The sequence below is a fragment of the Lissotriton helveticus genome, chromosome 5_1, assembly GCF_964261635.1.
Source record: "Lissotriton helveticus chromosome 5_1, aLisHel1.1, whole genome shotgun sequence".
Classification (NCBI taxonomy): Eukaryota; Metazoa; Chordata; class Amphibia; order Caudata; family Salamandridae; genus Lissotriton; species Lissotriton helveticus.
In genome coordinates, this window is record NC_136065.1 from 8,919,744 (window position 1) to 8,940,934 (window position 21,191).

General features: G+C 50.8%; 1 pseudogene across 1 annotated transcript in view; it reads right to left on the bottom strand.

The window, feature by feature from the left end:
• Nucleotides 1-926: 926 nt before the first annotated feature.
• LOC144752891 (proteasome subunit beta type-8-like) overlaps nt 927-21,191 on the bottom strand; it is a 42,801-nt pseudogene continuing 22,536 nt past the window's right edge. The window contains exons 4-6 of the transcript XR_013594135.1: nt 13,295-13,424; nt 5,530-5,734; nt 927-1,178 (exon numbers count right to left, since the gene is read on the bottom strand). The product of XR_013594135.1 is annotated as a proteasome subunit beta type-8-like (transcript). The remainder of the gene's footprint in view (nt 1,179-5,529; nt 5,735-13,294; nt 13,425-21,191) is intronic.

Below are 21,191 nucleotides of genomic sequence, written 5' to 3' on the forward strand. Positions count from 1 at the left end.
CCTCCATTCCTGAGCAAGGTTCCAGGAGAGGTGAGGTACACTCCCTGTACAATTCGGGTGAGTAATATATTATGGACTGTTTGGCTCATCGTGAGGGTGCAGTGTTAGGTTTGTTCTTCGAGCAATTGGTTCTCACTGTATGTTTTGTTTCTTGCACAGATGTAATGAGACACCAGTTGATACAGAGGAAATCGACATTTGATTCATACACTGATATCCTTTAATTGATTTATCTTTTCACTTTCTAAATGCAGTAGCAGACTTTAAGAAGAGTGGCCCTGACGAAAGCCTTGGGATATAGTCCTGCTTGGCTGAAACATGTTGGCCCTATATAGGCAGTTATATGGTTAGACTGCTTCTCTTGCACTGTTCTTCTTGTTTTTATTGAGGGAGAGGACAAGTTCTAATAAAGTTTCTTTCATTGATCCTCTACCCTTTTTTAACTCACTACACTTTTTAGTTTTTGCACTGCACTAGATCCCATCTTGATCTTAGTCTCATGGTCACCATAAGGATTGAGGGTGCGACCCAGCAGAGCATAGGGAATGGATCAGTCTCGATGATCAAGAGGCATACCATCCTTATTCGGATGACCAAATGAGAACATTTGATCTACATCTAATTTTGATGGGAATCCAATTTTCTCTGTACAGGTCTTATCAACAATCAGCGAAGTTTGTTTCCTCACACATTGAATAGTAGTAAGATTTTTCTAATATCTTAAGCACTAACTCACTTTTGTAGGAAGTTCGTGTAATTTTGGAGCACCAACAGCTCCCTTATAGACCCCCAGTTTGTTTTTTGTTATTAAGTTTATAGTTAGGGGGACTTCATTCTGGGCAGGTCTTAAAAATGTCCTTCAGACCCTTCTTCTCATCGTAGGTTATTTAATATAGTCATAATCAGTGACAGATGTGGAGGTTTGACTCAATAAACTTTATTTATATTTTGCAGTAAGTAAAGCTAGGAAGCAATGTACGTGCTTTATGGATCAGCGTCCAGAGAACTGAAGGAAAAGGGTCTGGACACATCCAACGTCCACCTGGATCCGGGCTTTGACGACGGATGAAGCTGGCGACTCCTTCCCATCTATTGCTTCTCCGATTGGTAGTGGTGAAGAAGCTCGCTGACGTCTTCCCTGCAGACTTTAATCCAGCCATCTTCCCTCATGTGATACACTGCGAACAGAAAGAGGCAAGAGAGGTTAAGCACGGAAAGAGAGAAGCGACCAAGGGCGTGAGGGGAGAGCGGGCTCTGATCAGAGGGGCCTGGGTCATGGAGGGAGCTCCCCAAGGTATGAGCGGGCTCTGATCAGAGGAGCCCGGGTCATGGAGGGAGCTCTCCAAGGTATGAGCGGGCTCTGGTCAGAGGAGGCGTGTACATGGAGGGAGCTCTCCAAGGTATGAGCGGGCTCTGATCAGAGGGGGCTTGTGCATGGAGGGAGCTCTCCAAGGTATGAGCGGGCTCTGGTCAGAGGAGGCGTGTACATGGAGGGAGCTCTCCAAGATATGAGCGGGCTTTGGTCAGAGGGGGCTTGTGCATGGACGGAGCTCTCCAAGGTATGAGCGGGCTCTGATCAGAGGGGGCGTGTACATGGAGGGAGCTCTCCAAGGTATGAGCAGGGTCAGCGAACGGAGGGGGCTTGTACATGGAGGGAGCTCTCCAAGACATGAGCGGGCTTTGGTCAGAGGGGGCTTGTGCATGGAGGGAGCTCTCCAAGGTATGAGCGGGCGCTGGTCAGAGGAGGCGTGTACATGGAGGGAGCTCTCCAAGGTATGAGCGGGCTCTGGTCAGAGGAGGCGTGTACATGGAGGGAGCTCTCCAAGATATGAGCGGGCTTTGGTCAGAGGGGGCTTGTGCATGGAGGGAGCTCTCCAAGGTATGAGCGGGCTCTGATCAGAGGGGGCTTGTGCATGGAGGGAGCTCTCCAAGGTATGAGCGGGGTCAGTGATCAGGGGGGGCTTGTACATGGAGGGAGCTCTCCAAGGTATGAGCAGGCTCTGGTCAGAGGGGGCTTGAGCATGGACGGAGCTCTCCAAGGTATGAGCAGGGTCAGTGGTCAGAGGGGGCTTGTACATGGAGGGAGCTCTCCAAGGTATGAGCAGGGTCAGTGGTCAGAGGGGGCTTGTACATGGAGGGAGCTCTCCAAGGTATGAGTGGGCGCTGGTCAGAGGGGGCTTGTACATGGAGGGAGCTCTCCAAGGTATGAGTGGGCGCTGGTCAGAGGGGGCTTGTACATGGAGGGAGCTCTCCAAGGTATGAGCGGGCTCTGGTCAGAGGGGGCTTGTACATGGAGGGAGCTCTCCAAGGTATGAGAGGGTCAGTGGTCCGAGGGGGCTTGTACATGGAGTGAGCTCTCCAAGGTATGAGCGGGGTCAACGAACGGAGGGGCCTTGTACATGGAGGGAGCTCTCCAAGGTATGAGCGGGGTCAGGGGTCAGAGGGGGCTTGTACATGGAGGGAGCTCCCCAAGGTATGAGCGGGCTCTGATCGGAGGGGGCGTGTACATGGAGGGAGCTCTCCAAGGTATGAGCGGGCTGTGATCCGAGGGGGCTTGTACATGGAGGGAGCTCTCCAAGATATGAGCGGGCTCTGGTCAGAGGGGGCTTGTACATGGAGGGAGCTCTCCAAGGTATGAGCAGGGTCAGTGGTCAGAGGGGGCTTGTACATGGAGGGAGCTCTCCAAGGTATGAGCGGGCTCTGGTCAGAGGGGGCGTGTACATGGAGGGAGCTCTCCAAGGTATGAGCGGGCTCTGGTCAGAGGGGGCGTGTACACGGAGGGAGCTCTCCAAGGTATGAGCAGGGTCAGTGGTCAAAGGGGGCTTGTACATGGAGGGAGCTCTCCAAGGTATGAGCGGGCTCTAGTCAGAGGAGGCGTGTACATGGAGGGAGCTCTCCAAGATATGAGCGGGCTCTGGTCAGAGGGGGCTTGTACATGGAGGGAGCTCTCCAAGGTATGAGCAGGGTCAGCGAACGGAGGGGGCTTGTACATGGAGGGAGCTCTCCAAGGCATGAGCGGGCTCTGGTCAGAGGAGGCGTGTACATGGAGGGAGCTCTCCAAGATATGAGCGGGCTTTGGTCAGGGGGGGCTTGTACATGGAGGGAGCTCTCCAAGGTATGAGCGGGCTCTGATCAGAGGGGGCGTGTACATGGAGGGAGCTCTCCAAGATATGAGCGGGCTCTGGTCAGAGGGGGCTTGTACATGAAGGGAGCTCTCCAAGGTATGAGAGGGTTAGTGGTCAGAGGGGGCTTGTACATTGAGGGAGCTCTCCAAGGTATGAGCGGGCTCTGGTCAGAGGGGGCTTGTACATGGAGGGAGCTCTCCAAGGTATGAGCAGGGTCAGCGAACGGAGGGGGCTTGTACATGGAGGGAGCTCTCCAAGGCATGAGCGGGCTCTGGTCAGAGGAGGCGTGTACATGGAGGGAGCTCTCCAAGATATGAACGGGCTTTGGTCAGAGGGGGCTTGTACATGGAGGGAGCTCTCCAAGGTATGAGAGGGTTAGTGGTCAGAGGGGGCTTGTGCATGGAGGGAGCTCTCCAAGGTATGAGCGGGCTCCAATCAGAGGGGGCTTGTACATGGAGGGAGCTCTCCAAGGTATGAGCGGGCTCTGGTCAGAGGGGGCTTGTGCATGGAGGGAGCTCTCCAAGGTATGAGAGGGCTCTGATCAGAGGGGGCGTGTACATGGAGGGAGCTCTCCAAGATATGAGCGGGCTCTGGTCAGAGGGGGCTTGTACATGAAGGGAGCTCTCCAAGGTATGAGAGGGTTAGTGGTCAGAGGGGGCTTGTGCATGGAGGGAGCTCTCCAAGGTATGAGAGGGCTCTGATCAGAGGGGGCGTGTACATGGAGGGAGCTCTCCAAGGTATGAGCGGGCTCTGGTCAGAGGGGGCTTGTACATGAAGGGAGCTCTCCAAGGTATGAGAGGGTTAGTGGTCAGAGGGGGCTTGTGCATGGAGGGAGCTCTCCAAGGTATGAGAGGGCTCTGATCAGAGGGGGCGTGTACATGGAGGGAGCTCTCCAAGGTATGAGGGGGCTCTGATCAGAGGGGGCGTGTACATGGAGGGAGCTCTCCAAGGTATGAGAGGGCTCTGATCAGAGGGGGCGTGTACATGGAGGGAGCTCTCCAATGTATGAGCGGGCTCTGGTCAGAGGGGGCTTGTACATGGAGGGAGCTCTCTAATGTATGAGCAGGGTCAGTGGTCAGAGGGGGCTTGAACATGGAGGGAGCTCTCCAAGGTATTTAGTTATTTAAATATAATTTTAAACTATTTACAATCCTCTTTTAAAAACTTTAAAAAAAAAATTTCATGTTTCAATTCAATGAATTTACTAAATGTTTCATAATTATGTTTCTTTTCAAGCCCAAACCCTTATGACTTCCTCTTATCTATGAACACATAACCCATACCCGAACCCTAAAAAAACTCTTAGCACCCAAATTATGACCCATTCTTGAACCCTAAAAAATCCCTCCCCCCTAATAGCATCCATCTCTGAAATACTAATATTTCCCTAACACCCAAAATCACTACCACCTCTAAACCTTAACAATCCCTTAACCATTTTACTATCTAGAGAGAAACGGCCTTTACAACGCGAGCTGAGCCACACGTGCCGTTTCCCGACAAGCAGACCCGCACTTGCCTTAACCGCGCATATGCGTTGTTAAGGCAGTGCGCGGTCTAGATGCGTTGATGGGCGGGCACAGGAAGAGGGAGGAGAGGGAGCTCCGGGACGTGGTCTGGGAAAGGGGGCTGGGTTTTGGGGCTGTTGGGAGTGGTTTCTATGGATGGGGTAGTTTTTACAGCTCGGGGGGGCAGGTTGTTTTTAGGGCTTGGGGGCGAATTTATTTTCAGGGCTCAGGGGGGTTCGGGGTTGTTTTTAGGTCTCTGGGGGGGTCGGCTTATTTTAGGGCTCTGGGGGTCAGGTTGTTTTATGGTTCAGGGGGGTTGTGTTTTTAGTGCTTTGGGTCAGGGTTGTTTTAGAGATCGGGGGTCGGGTTGTTTTTAGAGCTCAGGGGGAGAGTCGAGGTTGTTTTTAGGGCTCAAGACGGAGGGGCTGGGGTGTGATCTATACCACAGATATCCCTTTACCAAGAAATTGCATGGTAAAGGAATGCGTTGTCAAGACTCATTCATTGTTGGGGCTGCGGAGTAGAGGCACGCGTGGTTTAGTCATGCATGCTTCTGTCATACAACCTAATCTATACTTCTGAATCCTAAAAATTCCCTTAGCAACCAAACATCATTACCCACAGCTAATCTTTAAAAAATTACTGACCCCCCGAATAACCCCAAAAATCCTGTGCTCCATATCTACATACAGCTACGGCCCAAAATAAACCCTATCCACCCAAAATAAATAATGAAAAACAATATTATGTCCTATGATATTCTGGTTATCAGGATATTTTGGCAACAATATTAATGACAAACTAGATTTTTGAGTCAATATTATGGTTCAACAGTTTCCCAGGACACAGGGAGCCAGGTGACACAGCTCAAGTGCCAGTCGGTCTAGGTAACTCACTATTAACGTAGCCGCCGGAGTACGCGTCCCGGTGCGTGGCGTGACAGATGGCTCGCTGGCCCAGGTCATAGGCCTCCTCCACTGTAAGGTCGTATCGGTAGCCACTGTCCAGAACCCCATAGGCGTAGCTGTTCCCAGAGCCAGTGGAGAACAGAGGTCCAGTCAGACGCGTCCCATTGTCATCCACATAGTACAGCCCGGGGCCCTAGGAAGGAAGAGAGACGGGTGTCAGTGCCCGGATAGAACATGAGTGTGGGAGCCCGAGGGCCCTAGGAAGGAAGAGAGACAGGTGTCAGTGCCAGGATAAAACTTTGTTGAGGGAGCCTGGAATCAATCATAGAAGTAAGAGAGATGGGTGTCAGAGCTAGGACAGCCCTGGGAATGGATCAAAGCAGCGCTGTATCTGAGGCACTCATTCTAAAGTGTCCTGATGAAGATCCTTGCAATTGGAAAGGATCGAAACGTCGTCAACTTTGCTTTTAGACCCTTTTTTGTGTATTTTAATTGACAGGGGTGTCCTTTGGTAATTTGAATTGTGACATAAACAAATTATTTTCTATGTTTGTCACGTTTGTTTGCCTGAGCAAGTTAGCATGTCTCTTCCTTTTGGCGTTATGACTGTTAATATACATTATATCTTTTAATTTTACATATTAACACGTTGTGTCATTACTAAATTCATTCTAGTTACTTGTGTCAAATTGTTTCACTGTAGGGAATGTTGTTCCTTTACAGATATAGTATTTTTGTAAAGCACAGGTGTGGGGCCAGTATGTTTTTGGAAAACAGGTTTTAAACATCCTATATTTTCATGATGCAGACAGCTTGCACCAAGCACCTTGTCTAAGAGTGGTCAGCCCTATCCCAGAGTCCTCTGTGCAACCAAGACCATAGAAGCTATACAGGTAGCCATCCAGGGCTCCCACTGTATTAACTCTGCACAGCCGCGACCCACTGGTGATAGTTCTGACTGTGTGTGAGCATGGCACTGCCACTATCAGCTCAAGAAGGACCCTAAGAGTTCTTCTCCTCACCCCAGCTCTCTGGTTGGTCGAGTGTGGTCTTCCGTTCCAGTGGCCATGGACTTACCACCTGGTCCATCCCTGCATCCCCAATGGTTCTCAATGCATCCCTGTAAGGAGGTCCAGTTTGACCCTAACCTCCAATGCCTCAGTCTCAGCTTGTGGGACAGTGGAGGTCACAAGTCTAGAACACGAAGAGTTGGCTGGCGAGGAGTGATTAAAGATGGCTTAATGAACCCATACATTTCCTGGGATTTAAAACATACTTCTCTGCAGCTATAAGGTCAAATGCAGGTAGGAGTAAGGGTGGATTATCAACATATGTTTCGAACCTATGGCCCTGTTGCGAAATAACTCCTATCAAGTTAGAGCATAACTATCAGCTTATCACCGTATCCAGAAATAGACAAGAGGTCTATACCATCATAAATTTTCATAACAACATGACCGTATTAGACCTAATTAAGGTTTTAAATGAGATTTCGCATCTGGTACTTGACCTCGCAACAAAATACGTAAAGCAATCCCACACTGTAGTTTGGGGAGGAGACTTTAACCTCCATTTATGTAGCAAGAGCGATACCCCAAATTGCGGGATAACTGACGAAATGGGTAACTGCACAACCCATTTTTCCCACACAGCTGAGGGTAATAACATGCAGATGAAGATGGTGGAACTAGATATAAACTTTGCTAACAAATTAAAATCCCCCATAACCGAATTTAGTCCAACATTTCATGGGCGGGGCCTCAAAAGCCTGATAGATTACGTCTTAGTGTCAGCAAACAAAGCCTCAAACATCAAGACTTTTGAAGTACTTAATAACGTGCTTAGTGATCATTCCCCAATCACTATGACACTCAAGGAACATAACCCACAGAAAAGAGGCGATGCGGCTCACCATAGCCTCCTATACCAACAAACCTTAACACTAGATAGGCTAAATGGCTTCACAATAAAGTGGGGGAAATTAGATCAGGAAGCCACAATCGCAAAAATAATAAAATCAAACAGAAAAGAGATAGAAAGATGCCTGGACCCCTCCACAACCTCAATAGAGATCCTGGCCAACTATGGTGAGATTGTGGAAAATATCAGGAAAGTACTAACCAGAGACAGCAAAAAGAATAACAGGAGCAGTGAAAAGGGATGGTTTAGCACAGATTGCACGAAAGCTTATACTAAATTAAAGAAGGCACTAGCTAAAGTAGAAAGAGACAGAGAGGAGATCATTAAACTAAGGAAGGCTTACGCATCCGCAATTCGAACTAGGAAAAAAGAATTACAATCAAATCTATGGGTTCAACTACAGAGAAGTAGTATTCTAAAGGATAGTACAGCCTTTTGGCAGATAGTGAAGTCACCCTTCCTATCAGATAAAGTAGACATCCCATCTCTAGACGTCGCAATAGACGCAGATGTATGGGTAAAACACTTCTCCGAGGTTTTTAGCTGGAAAGAAGTCCTTGAACCAGAACATTTGGATCCCCTGACATCTGTAAAATATCCATTAGATTTACATTTCACATTAAGTGAGATGGAAAATGCAATAAAAACGGCCAAATCGGGTAAGGCACCAGGACCAGATTCAGTCCCTGTGGACCTGTTTAAAAACAACCCAGATCTGTGGTCCCCGCTACTTACCAAAGTTTTGAATGCGGCCAAAGATATTGGCTTGGTCGACTCATGGTCGTCCTCGATACTGATTCCCATCTTTAAAAAGGGAGATAGAGACAGTCCTGCCTGTTATCGACCCATTTCACTCCTGGATTCGCTCGGGAAGATGGCAGGGCGAATTCTTCTCGATCGACTCCAGGAGTGGACGATTGATCATGATTCAATCTCGGACCTGCAATACGGGTTCAGGGCAGGACTGAGTACGGTCGATCAGGCCCTGAATTTGACGCTGCTGGCAGGAAAATACGTAGATGCAAAAAATTCCAGTTTGCATATGGTATACGTTGACCTAACAGCAGCGTTCGACTGCGTTGTACGTTCAAGACTATGGTCTATTATGCTACAAATGGGAATCGACCACCCAATAGTTGACTTCTTACGAGAACTATATTCAGGGGCTCCGGGCAGAGTGAGATATGGGACCGGAGGCCAGCTAACCGATAGTTTTTCTATTGAGAAGGGGGTCAGACAGGGGTGTGTGTTGGCCCCCTTCCTATTTACCCTGTATACCAACGGGTTAGAGGCTAGAATGCTAGATGGTGCAGAAGATCTCCCAGCAGCCGGTCGTCGGCAGATACCAGCTTTGTTATATGCCGACGACGCAGTAATTCTATCTAGAACCGCAGTCCAGCTCCAAAGGGCTCTGAACAAGTATTGTTCGTTCATGGCCAGTCTGAACCTCAAAGTGAATATAAAAAAGACCTATGTGATGCACGCAGGCACAAAGCATAAAAAACCCAAGCAAATCTACGTGGACAACTCACCAATTGAAAGAACAGAAACCTATTCATACTTAAGGATCCTAATAGATGAGGCTTTTAAATGGAGACAAGCTGTTAACTCCCGCACATTGGCGTTCTCAAGGGCCGTTGGTGCCTTTTCACTTCGTCTAGGGAAGAGACCGCCGACAGTGCTGATCAAAATATATAACGCAAAGTGTCTCAGCATCGCGACCTATGGCGCCGGGGTTTGGGGCGAGGTCAATGTAGAGCAGCTTCAAAAAATTGAAAACTCTTTTTTAAGGTTTCTGCTGGCAGTCCCAAAAAGCACCACAACATATGGTTGCCATCTCGAACTTGGATTGGACTATATTTCGGACATAATTAAAATCCAACCGGTTATGTTGTGGCGAAGGATATGGGTAACGGAACAATGCCATCTTACAAGAACAATCGTCCAAGATTGTATGAAACTATATAATATGGGAACGATAAGATGGCTAGTCTACGTTAAAACTTTCCTTACCGACATTGGTTTACCAAGATTTTTTGAGGATCCTCCATCAGTAGCAGAACTTTCAAAAACAGATTTAAAAAATGCATGCTTGTCGCACCTGTCCCAAAAGCGCCTGTTAATTGAAAAAAGGAAAACAACTGTGCAGCATTGTTTACTTGTACAAGTTGCTCCTACTATCCAACCATATTTACAGCTTAACTTAAATCATTATGCTACATTTTTGTTGACCCCTTTTAGGTTTAATATATTCCATCGTATGATTACCTTTCCATCCCAAAATGACTGGTCTGTAAAACTTCCCCCTTGTCCCTGTGATTCTATTTCTTTACAATCAACCATTCATGTTCTTTTTTTCTGTAAATTTTATGTTATCCCACGCAGGCGTTGGATAGTACCAATTTTAAAGGCTTTGAAGTTGCGTCAGTGCTGTCCGGCCTATTTGGCCTTACAGTTTCTGGATAATGAATTCATAACAAGGTCCATAGTTCACTTTTTTAGATGTTGTGTCAGACATCGCACCAATTTATGATTAGGGGATAAAATTCTTTTAAATACATATGAATTCTGGAAAAGTAAAAAATGTGTAGTTTTAATACATGAAGTTCAAAGTCATGAATTCTTTTATAATGTATCTAATATGTTTTTATACGAAAATGTAATTGACCTATTTTTATGAACTTTTATGGTTTTTCAAAATAACGGAAACCGAATAAAGATGATTGATTAAAGATGGTGCCCTAAATCCATCTCTGCCCAGAATGACCCAACCACATCCCTGGAATAATTATAGGGAATAATCCTGTTTATTGGTGCTCCAGACACCACCGTCTGGTCTTAGTATCACTAGGATCCTTCAGCCCTCTGAGCCATCGCTGCCTGTCAAGAGGGCGCGGTAAGGGAACTCTGGCACTGGATTACCTTGACAGATTCTCAGAAACTTGGGCTCAAACCCACTCAGTTGCCTCTCTTTAGAACTAGAGATGGCAAGGAACTAGAACAAATGCAGGATGCATCATATTTGTTCCCTTATTAATTTGTTTGCTATGGATAGAGTCTCTGTCAGTCAAGAGGCCACTTTTCATCTTTAATGATAGGACTCTGTCTTATGAGTTTCTGACTGAACCCAGATGTCTTCAGTTTTGAGCAATGAGGAAGGTTGGGCTTCATTTCTCTTGGGGATTTAATGCTGGTTTCTCAAATGTTAGTTTTTGGAGAAAAATGCTGTTTTCTCCAAAAACTAACGTCTGCTAAAATGCAGACTTACCTATCCCTAACATTGGGGTGGATTATGCTGATAAGACCCTGTGGGTTGTATCAGCAGGGTTATCGCCGTTTTGCAAGGAACATCACTGGAAAACCAGCGATGTTCCCTGCAAAACGGTGATAACCTCGCTATCGCTGGAATTTTTATCACCCTGGAGAAACGCATTGTTAATAACGCACTACCAGGACGATACATCCCAGAGATAGCCTACAATAACAACATTATCGCTAAGCACGGCCAGCGATAATTATCACTGGCCGTTGATAATTTGCCCCGAAGCTCTTTGGGAACAAGGCAGAGATTTGTTTGTACAAGAATACGAGTGCTAGGTGTTTTCCAAGATTGGTGCTGACGCCAGGATTGCAGAGTACAAAGGCTGGGCAGTCTTGACTCCACCTCATGCCTCTTTCATCCACCACCAAATGCTGGAGACACTTCCTTTCGGGTTTGCTGTTTCCAGTAGTCCAAGAGTATTGTTGATGTGGTTAGAAACAATCATATCTCTAATCTCGCTCAATGCGCTGTTTTAACGACCAAAGGCGGTAGATTTTTTGCAGTTTTGACCAGCTCTGGAGGAGGACTCATTTTTTCGCCATATGAGGGGTTCACAACACACAGCGGGCGAGTCCTCCGTAAGAAGGAGCCAGGTCGAGCATGATAGGAGCTCCTGGGTGCCCCTGTGAAGAGGGGGATCTAATCCTCCTAAATATCAACGATCACCAGATCTGTTCCCACCCCTGGTCCGCGCCAAGATAAACTAACTCTTGGAGTCGACGTCTTGCCTCCAGGTCCATGATTCTGCTTACAAAGGGGGGGGGGGGGGTTGAATTTGACACATTCACTTCTGTTGCCTGGTGTGTCTGTCCCATAGCTCGGGATCCGTCCCAAAGCCCATCATGGAAGACTACAGACCCAAGAGTTTCCAAAGATCTCCAACAACGCAAAATTTTTCTTCACAAGATATGACAGGCCGGAGGTACCCCTGTGTCCCACTAGTGTCAGCCACCTTCCTAATGGAACATTACCTAGAGTGCACTGAGGTGTTGGTGTAAAAATAAAATAAAACACAATAGACTGATTACCAACTGAATAATCCAATCCCAACAAACTCAGGGCCCGATTCACAAAGGTAAAGTTAGACCAAAAGTCTAACTTTACTACTTTTCAGTATTCGCAAAGTTAAGTTACAACCAGTAACTTTACGAGTTGGAACTTTACTAGTAGTAGTTCTAAGTTTAGTAGTAGTAATGTTACTAGTAGTAACTTTACATTTGTAAATGCTAAAAAGTATTAAACTTAGACTTAAGTAGTAAACTTAGGCTTAAGTCGAAATTTACACATTTTTTGGCATTCAGAAAGGTAAGTTGCTATTAGGAACTTTACTATTAGTAATTCTACTAGTAGTAACTATAATACAAGTAACTTTACTACTAGTAAGATTATCAGTATTAAAGTTACTAGTAGTAACTTCCTATGTGAATATCGAAACGTAGTCAAGTTAGACTTTTCGTCTAACTTTGCACTTGTAAATTGAGCCCTCATACTTTATTTAGGTGCTGTATGTAATGCCAGATTCTAAGACGTTTGACAGAAATTAAACTGAACTGGCTGTTCTTTTTTACTTTCTTCATAGGCCTGCAGTCCACTGTCAAGTTCCTAACCTAAATCTAATGGATCATTACCCAGAGTGCACCGAGGTGTGGTAAAAATAAAATAACACACAATAGACTGATTACCAACTGAATAATCCAATCCCAACAAACTCAGGGCCCGATTCACAAAGGTAAAGTTAGACCAAAAGTCTAACTTCAGAACTGAAGTCTAACTTTACACCTAAAGTCTAACTTTACACCTAAAAAGTCTAACTTTACACCTAAAGTCTAACTTTACACCTAAAGTCTAACTTTACACCTGAAGTCTAACTTTACACCTGAAGTCTAAGGTAAGAACTAAAGTCCAACTTAGACCAAAAAGTCTAAGTTTACACCTTTTCAGTATTCACAAAGGTAAGTTACAACTAGTACCTTTACAAGTAGGAACTTTACTAGTAGTAGTACTAAGTTTACTAGTAGTAATGTTAATAGTAGTAACTTACATTTGTAAACACTAAAACGTATTAAACTTAAACTTAAGTAGTAAACTTAGGCTTAAGTCGAAATTTACTCATTTTTAGCATTCAGAAAGGCAAGTTGCTATTAGGAACTTTACTATTAGTAATTCTACTAGTAGTAACTATAATGCAAGTAACTTTACTACTAGTAAGTTTACCAGTATTAAAGTTACTAGTAGTAACTTACCTATGTGAATACCGAAAAGTAGTCAAGTTAGACTTTTGGACTAACTTTACCCTTGTGAATCGGACCCTCACACTTTATTTAGGTGCCTATGTAATGCCAGATTCTAAGACATTCAACAGAAATAAAACTGGACTGGCTGCTATTGTTAACTTTCTTCACAGGCCTGCAGTCCACTGTCCAGTTCCTTGCCAGAAGCCCCCACTCTTCATTGGGTCTCTGCTTGGAGTGTCCCTGTCCCTCTCACGGTGGGGCTGTCTCCTCCACTCACCTTTAGGTCCCAGCCGCAGATCATGCTGCCTATAGACAGCCCCATGCCGCGGTATTCAACCATCATGTTGGAGAGCAGCTTGGACGCGGCGGAGACTGAGATCCTCTCCTTGTTCCGCAGACGGTACAGCCTGAGACAAGAGAGGGGAACAACCGGTGAGGGTGGAGTGGCAGGACAGCAAGACAACATGGCAGATGTTACAGTCTAGTGCAGATGGTACAAGGTGCATGAGGCACTCAGTGCCTGGTATAATCAAAATTTATATTCATATACAAACTCAGGGTTTCGGTACACTCTACACCAATGCTTATTCAAAGTCAACTTGAAAACATCATAGTTTTGTTGCAAGGGTAAATGACGGCTCAAGAGTAAGTCAACATTTGCGTGCACATTGGTGGAGCGATTTCAGATACACTGTATCTATAGTGCCGGGCGACCCAGGTTAGTACAGGGTTGGCTATTTTGTAACTCAAGATTGAAGAGCATTTTGCTCCATTAAGGTCACTAGACAGACTTCGCTGTCCTGAAGAAGCCGGTGGCTCTATTCTACTTTGGTCGAAACGTTGGCTTACTCTTTGAGCTGTCATCTACCCTTGTGTCAAAAATTTCATGTTTTCAAGCTGCACTGCGACTTTCTGCACCTTGTGCATCTGCACCAGGCTGGAGAAAGTGCTGTTCAAGTCTTTAGAGTCCGGGATCATGGTAGATATTTCACCGTTCTGAGAGGTAAAGATAATGACAGTACAGAGTGAGTTCTAGGGTCTGAAGAATGCACAGAGTGCAAACATTATTGGATAACTCTGTGGTGTCAGAGGTTATAGGATGAGGAGAGCTGAACGTATCTACAAGCCTACAGAGCTGAGGTCGAAGAGGTATTGGAAGGTGCTCGGACCCAGGAGTCATGGTCAATAAAACGTCCTGGCAGTTCTCTCTGACCAGTGTTTATGGTCTAAACACAATATTTGTCAACTCAATGGGGTCCAAGCTCATGGGCTGGAAAAGGGATGGGGTAACTCAATAGGGTGATGTTGCAAAGTCATCCTGTGCCCCGTGCACCCCCCAACTTTTTGAGGACTGGAACTGGTGTTAACTGACTCTGACTGACCCTGGGCTCTATTTAACCAAGGCCCAGGGCCAGTGCCAAGCTAAAAGGAACACATTAGAATGCAGCTAAGACACACAAAATACACTAGGGTACACTATGGTATGGTGGGGTACCCCTGTAATTGGCATGACCTACCCCATAAGCCCCTAGTATGTAATAGGGCAGGGGATTGAAACTACCTAGAAGTCTCCAGTATCCTGGGACATGGCAGTTTAGAGGCCAGCAGATTTTCTGCACTAGCATGTGTGCAGTGCTGAAGCCTGAAGTCACTTTAAAAGCATCCCTGGTGGCCAGGACAGCTTTTAAACCTTAAATTGTGCCCAAACTCGATTTTGGGGGTAGGGGCCTGTTGGACCCGGCCTCCTGGCGTGGTCCCACTTCTCCTGCATAGCGGGCCCTGGACAACAGCAACCCCTATCCCCCGGCCTAAAACTATCCCCTCCGAACTTCACGAGAGCCGCCCTTCTGGCGACCCCCGGCTCTCCCCCTCGGGAGCCCGGTGACCCCTGCTAGCCCCACTCTGCGGATCCAACCCCGATTCCGGCCCACCATTTCAGGCCCCGACTCCATCTTGGACCCTACACATCCGGACCACGTGGCCTCGGCCCGACCTCGGCCACAGCCTCAGCGAAGCCCCGACATCGAGGCACCAGGATCCAACCAGGTGTAAAGCGGCCACTTGACGGATCCAGGAGGAGGGGAGTTTCGATGGGCCCCCCAGCCGTCCCCGGACGCCTGGTTTCGATCGCCCTCCGGCCCCCCTGGGTGCTGGCTCCACCCCCCTGCTGGGTGTCTGGACACTCTCATCCCGGGCCCTCTGACCCCCAGGCGCGAGGGTCCGGACATCAAAGGACTCCAGATCTATATCTGGGGCAGCTCTGGGATGGGTCAGCAGTTGTATCCTGGAGTCAAGAGCCCTGCTGACGCTGTCGCGGCTGACCCCGAGAAGAACTCACTACTTGGAACCCTGAACCTTTGGAGTCCTGCTGGCGCTGCCGCGGCCCAACCTCTCTAAAACCATCTTCGGAGCCTGCTGGCGCTGCCGCGGCCCAACCTCGCTAAAACCATCTTCGGAGCCTGCTGGCGCTGCCGCGGCCCAACCTCGCTGAAACCATCTTTGGACTCCTGCTGGCGCTGCCGCGGCCCAACCTCGCTGAAACCATCTTTGAAGTCCTGCTGGCGCTGCCGCGGCCCAACCTCGCTGAAACCATCTTTGGAGTCCTGCTGGCGCTGCCGCGGCCCAACCTCGCTGAAACCATCTTTGGATTCCTGCTGGCGCTGCCGCGGCCCAACCTCGCTGAAACCATCTTCGGACGGCCCAAACCTTGCGGAACCCCCCAGCTCGAGGATTTGAGAGCTGAGCGTAGGGTATCCCCGTGCCAGACTGATATTAAGACTGTCCTGCTACCCTTTTCCCCCTTTTTACCGAGACTCTGAGGATCCCTCGATCCGTTGTACATATTACCGAAGGAACCAATCGTTAATGGTGATAAAGATTCTAAGAAGTAATCTCTTGTGTGGTGTCCCTTTGTAGTGTTGTGATTACTCTGCTGTGACGATTCTAGGAGAGGGCCCTCACCCAGGAGGCCTCTCGACGGCGCTCGGCCAATTCCTTAAGGAGAGGTGGGCCTTGGGGTGGTCAGTCAGACATCTTATGCCTCCCCAGGGACCGCCTTTCTAACATTGGTGGCAGGCGGTGCGATCCGAGCCGACGCAAATCGTACAGAGAGTGACTCACCCACTACTGACAGAAACACACCGCAAGCATGACTACCAAAGAAACCAGACCAACCGCGGAGTTCCAGAAAGAACGGCTGGAAGATTATAACCACAAAGAACTGAAACAATTCTGTAAGGACCTGGGCATCGCTACCACTGGACTAAGCACCAAGGAGGATTTCAAGCAGGCCCTACAAACATGGGTGGAGGCAGGAGCAACGTCACCCCAGAGCGAAGACAACACGGGTCCGAACATACACCCGGAGACCGACGCAACCCCAGCGGGGGAAAGACCTACGAACATAGACACGGGCCTCTCCCCCGAAGACGCCCGAGAGCGAGAAAGGAGCCGGCACCACAAATTGGAGCTCGCCCGACTCCGTCTGGACGGAGAACTGCAACTGGCCGAGAAAAAGATAGCCCTTGAGCAACTACGGCTGCAAGGCGACCTAGAGGAGAAACGAAGGCAGAGAGACTTGGAGGAGAAGAAGCTCACGTTCGAGCACGAGCGTGGCTTAAAAGAACTGGAGATCAAGGCCAAAACTGGGGAGGCCAACGCCTCCGGGAACCGGAGCCCACCTCCTCCTGCGGACACGAAGGTCCACATCCCCAAAGATGTCGTCAAGGAATATTATAAAAACGACGACATCCAGCAGTGGTTTAAGGCCTACGAGGTAGCCATGGCCTCTCGTCGAATACCCCAGAAAGACTGGGGTGCCGGCTTGTGGGGGAAGTTCGTCAACGAAGGGAGAGACGCCCTGCTGGAGCTCCCAGACGCAGAAATGACCTCATATGAACACATGAAAGCCGCCCTCCTTACTCGCTATGGACTCACCCCCGAGATGTACCGGCAGCGATTCAGCGACTGCAAAAAACTCCCCGGTACTACATGGGTGGAGTACGTGAACTTCTATAGCAGAGCCCTAGAAGGGTGGATCAAAGGCAGCCAGGTCACCACTTACGAGCAACTGTTCAACCTCATTGTATGGGAGCACCTCTCCAACAACTGTTTTATCGAACTCAGGCAGCATCTCCTCGACAGCAAACTGACCGAGCCACGTAGACTAGCCATCGAGGCCGATCGATGGGTGAGCACCCGGGTCCCCCGGAGCCCGATGGGAGACTACGGCCGAGGTTCCCTGGGGAACCACCGCCCGCGAGGCGGCAGAGGAGGCCAGAACAGGAGCCGCGACTCCCCCGCGGGGCCGCCCCCGACCTCCACTTCACCGTCCCTGGCCAGAAGAGGGGCCCCCCAGCACGACCGGGGCCCCGCCCGAACACTACCTGCCACAGATGCCAGCGGCCCGGTCACTATGCCAATGACCCCCTCTGCCCGATGAACCAACGACCCGGCACCACCGGTCCTCCCAACCGCCAGATCGCCGCCGCCGCCCTGGGGGAAGAAAGGGGCGAGGAAGAGGACTATGACCACGATCTGGCCGAGTGGGAGCCCGCCGCTATGTCCCTGGTATGTCTGGGCGAAAGAGACATGATCCCCCGGGCCCCGATCCCGGGCAACACTCAGAAGTACCGCCAGTGGGTCACCATTAATGGGCGCCAGACCGAGGCCCTCCGCGACACCGGAGCCAGCGTGACGGCTGTCCGTTGCCACTTGGTGACCCCTGACCAGATCCTGCCCAATGTGCTGTGCCCCGTACAGTCGGCGGACAATTCCGAAAGCCTGTGCCAGATGGCCCGTATTCCCTACGAGTGGGGGGGGGGGGTGTCAGGCCTGCTGAAAGTGACCGTCCGGGACGACGCCCCCGTGGACTGCCTCCTCGGGAACGACCTAGAAAGTTCCCCCTGGGCCGGCGTCGAATGGACAGAGCATCTGGGGATGCTAGGCCTTCCAGAGTGGGCCTGCGTGACCACCCGATCCATGGCCGCCCGGGTCACCACCCCGACGGAGGTCGCCCCGACTGAAGACCCAGAGTGGCCCGCACCTCCGCCGCCTGCCGTATCCGAAGACAGCGACCCACTGAGGCCCACCAGTGAAGAAATTGCTGAGCTTGGCAACCTCCCGGAACTAGCCCAGTGGCGCCAGGAAGGTGGCCCCACACGAGAACAGTTCCGGCAAGAAGAGAAAACCTATCCCTCCTTCGAGGGACTCCGACAGCAAGCCGCCACTCAAGCCGCCGGAGACCCCTCGGGGTCCCACTGGGTCTATTGCGACCACGATCTCCTCTATAGTGAACAGAAGATTGCCGAACTGGGGGCCAGCCGGGTGCTGGTGGTCCCCCTCTGATTCAGAGACTTCCTCCTGAACCTGGCACACGACGTGCCCCTCGCCGGGCACCTGGGGCAGGACAAAACATACAGCCGCCTGGTGACCCATTTCTACTGGCCCAAAATGAAAAACGATGTGAACAATCACTGCCGGACTTGCCCCACCTGCCAGGCCAGCGGGAAGAGTGGAGGGAAGCACAAGGCCCCCCTCCAACCCTTCCCAGTCGTCAGCACCCCCTTCGAGCGAGTGGGAATAGACATTGTGGGGCCTCTGGATCCCCGCACCTCCCAAGGACACCGGTTTATTCCCGTCCTGGTGGACCATGCCACCCGCTATCCCGAAGCCATCCCTCTCCGGACTGTGACGGCCCCCGTGGTGGGCCGAGCACTGATGGGGATCTTCTCCCGGGTGGGCTTCCCCTGAGAAGTCGTCAGTGACCGAGGTACGAACTTCATTTCTCGATACATGAAATCCCTGTGGCACCAGTGCGGGGTCACGTATAAGTTTACGACCCCCTACCACCCCCAAGGGAATGGGTTGGTAGAACGTTTTAATAGAACTCTCAAAGGAATGATCATGGGCCTGGAAGAGCCCTTGCATCGTCAATGGGACATGCTGCTGCCCTGCCTCCTCTTCGCCTATCGGGAGGTCCCTCAGAAGTCCCTGGGATTCAGTCCCTTCGAACTATTGTACGGACACCCCGTCCGGGGTCCCCTCAGCCTAGTCAAGGAGGGCTGGGAGGTCGCAGCTCGAGGTACTCCTCCCGACATCTACCGGTACCTCCTAACCCTCCGAAATCAGACTCGGAAGTTCCGGGAACTTCCAGAAGCCAACCTCGAGGCCAGCCAGGAGGAGATGAAACGCTGGTACGACCAAAACGCCTCTTCCATTGAGTTCGAGCCGGGCCAACAAGTTTGGGTCATGTCCCCGGTCGAGCCCTGTGCCCTCCAGGACAAGTGGACGGGGCCCTTCAAGGTGGTGGAGGGCAAGAGCCCTGTCACTTACCTGGTGGACATGGAGACCCCCAGGAACCCCCTCCGGGTCCTTCATTCCAACCGGCTCAAACCGCACTTTGTCCGAACCGAGCTTAGCCTGCTGATGGCTACCGATGGCGGGGCCGAGGACGACTCCGAGCCCCTACCAGACCTTCTGAGCACCTCCGAGAAAGACGGCTCCGTCGAGGGGGTCACCCTCTCCTCCGCCCTGACCCCAGAACAGCGCCAGGATTGCCGGAAATTGTTGGATCAATTTGCAGACTTGTTTTCCCTCACCCCCGGAGTCACCCAGTGGTGTGTCCACGATGTCGACACCGGGGACAGCCCGCCTGTGCGACACCGGGCCTACAGAGTTCCCGACCGAGTTCGGAACTGCATCCAGTCGGAGGTCTCCAAGATGCTGGCCCTGGGGGTAGTCAAACCCTCCGACAGTCCGTGGGCCAGTCCAGTCGTCATGGTCCCAAAAGCCGCCGCCCCTGGCGCCACTCCCGAACTACGCTTTTGTGTCGACTACCGGGGGTTGAACGCCGTCACCCGGACCGATGCACACCCCATTCCCCGGGCCGATGAACTGATCGACCGCTTAGGGGCAGCCCGCTACCTGAGCACCTTCGATCTCACCTCCGGCTATTGGCAGATCGGACTCACCCCGGGCGCCCAAGAGCGCTCCGCTTTCTCGACCCCCGATGGCCACTACCACTTCAGAGTGATGCCCTTCGGGATGAAGAACGCCCCCGCAACCTTCCAGAGGCAGGTGAATAAGGTATTGGCGGGACTAGAAGGGTTCAGCACCGCATACCTGGACGATATCGCGGTGTACAGCCTCCACTGGGCCGAGCACCTTAAGCACCTCTGGGAGGTCCTGACGGCCCTCGGACGGGCCGGACTGACAATCAAAGCCAGCAAGTGCCAGATAGGACAAGGTTCCGTGACCTATCTGGAACACCAATTGGGGAGCGGCCAGGTGGCTCCCCTCCAGCCCAAGATCTACGCCATCATGGCCTGGGAGCCCCCGGTCACCCAAACAGCAGTCCGAGCCTTCCTGGGGCTCACTGGTTATTACCGGCGCTTTGTGAAGGACTATGGGAGCATTGTTGGCCCACTCACCGAACTCACTTCCAAGAGGCAGCCACAGAAGGTGCACTGGACCCCCGAGTGTCAGGCCGCTTTTGAGACTCTGAAGACAGCGATGTGTACTGCCCCCGTGCTCCAAGCCCCCGACTACAGCCGGGAATTTGTGGTCCAGACAGATGCCTCGGAGCACGGTGTTAGGGCGGTCCTTTCCCAACTTAACGACGAAGGGGTTGATCAACCGGTGGCCTTCATCAGCCGGCGCCTGCTGGCCCGAGAACAACGCCGGAGCACCATTGAACGAGAGGCCTTCGCCGTGGTGTGGGCCCTCAAGAAACTCCGACCCTATCTCTTCGGCACCCACTTCCGGGTGCAAACGGACCACCGGCCCTTGCGGTGGTTAATGTAAATGCGAGGGGAAAACCCAAAGTTGCTGCGATGGTCCATCTCCCTCCAAGGGATGGACTTCACTGTGGAACATCGCCCGTGCAACGACCACACCAACGCCGACGGCCTGTCCCGCTTCTTCCGCCTCGACGAGGAGAACCCCCAAGAAGATGGGTGACTCTCCCCGCCTTCAGCTGGGGGGGGACGTGTGTTGGACCCGGCCTCGTGGCGTGGTCCCACTTCTCCTGCATAGCGGGCCCTGGACAACAGCAACCCCTATCCCCCGGCCTAAAACTATCCCCTTCGAACCTCACGAGAGCCGCCACCCCTGGCGACCCCCGGCTCTCCCCCTCGGGAGCCCGGTGACCCCTGCTCGCCCCACTCTGCGGATCC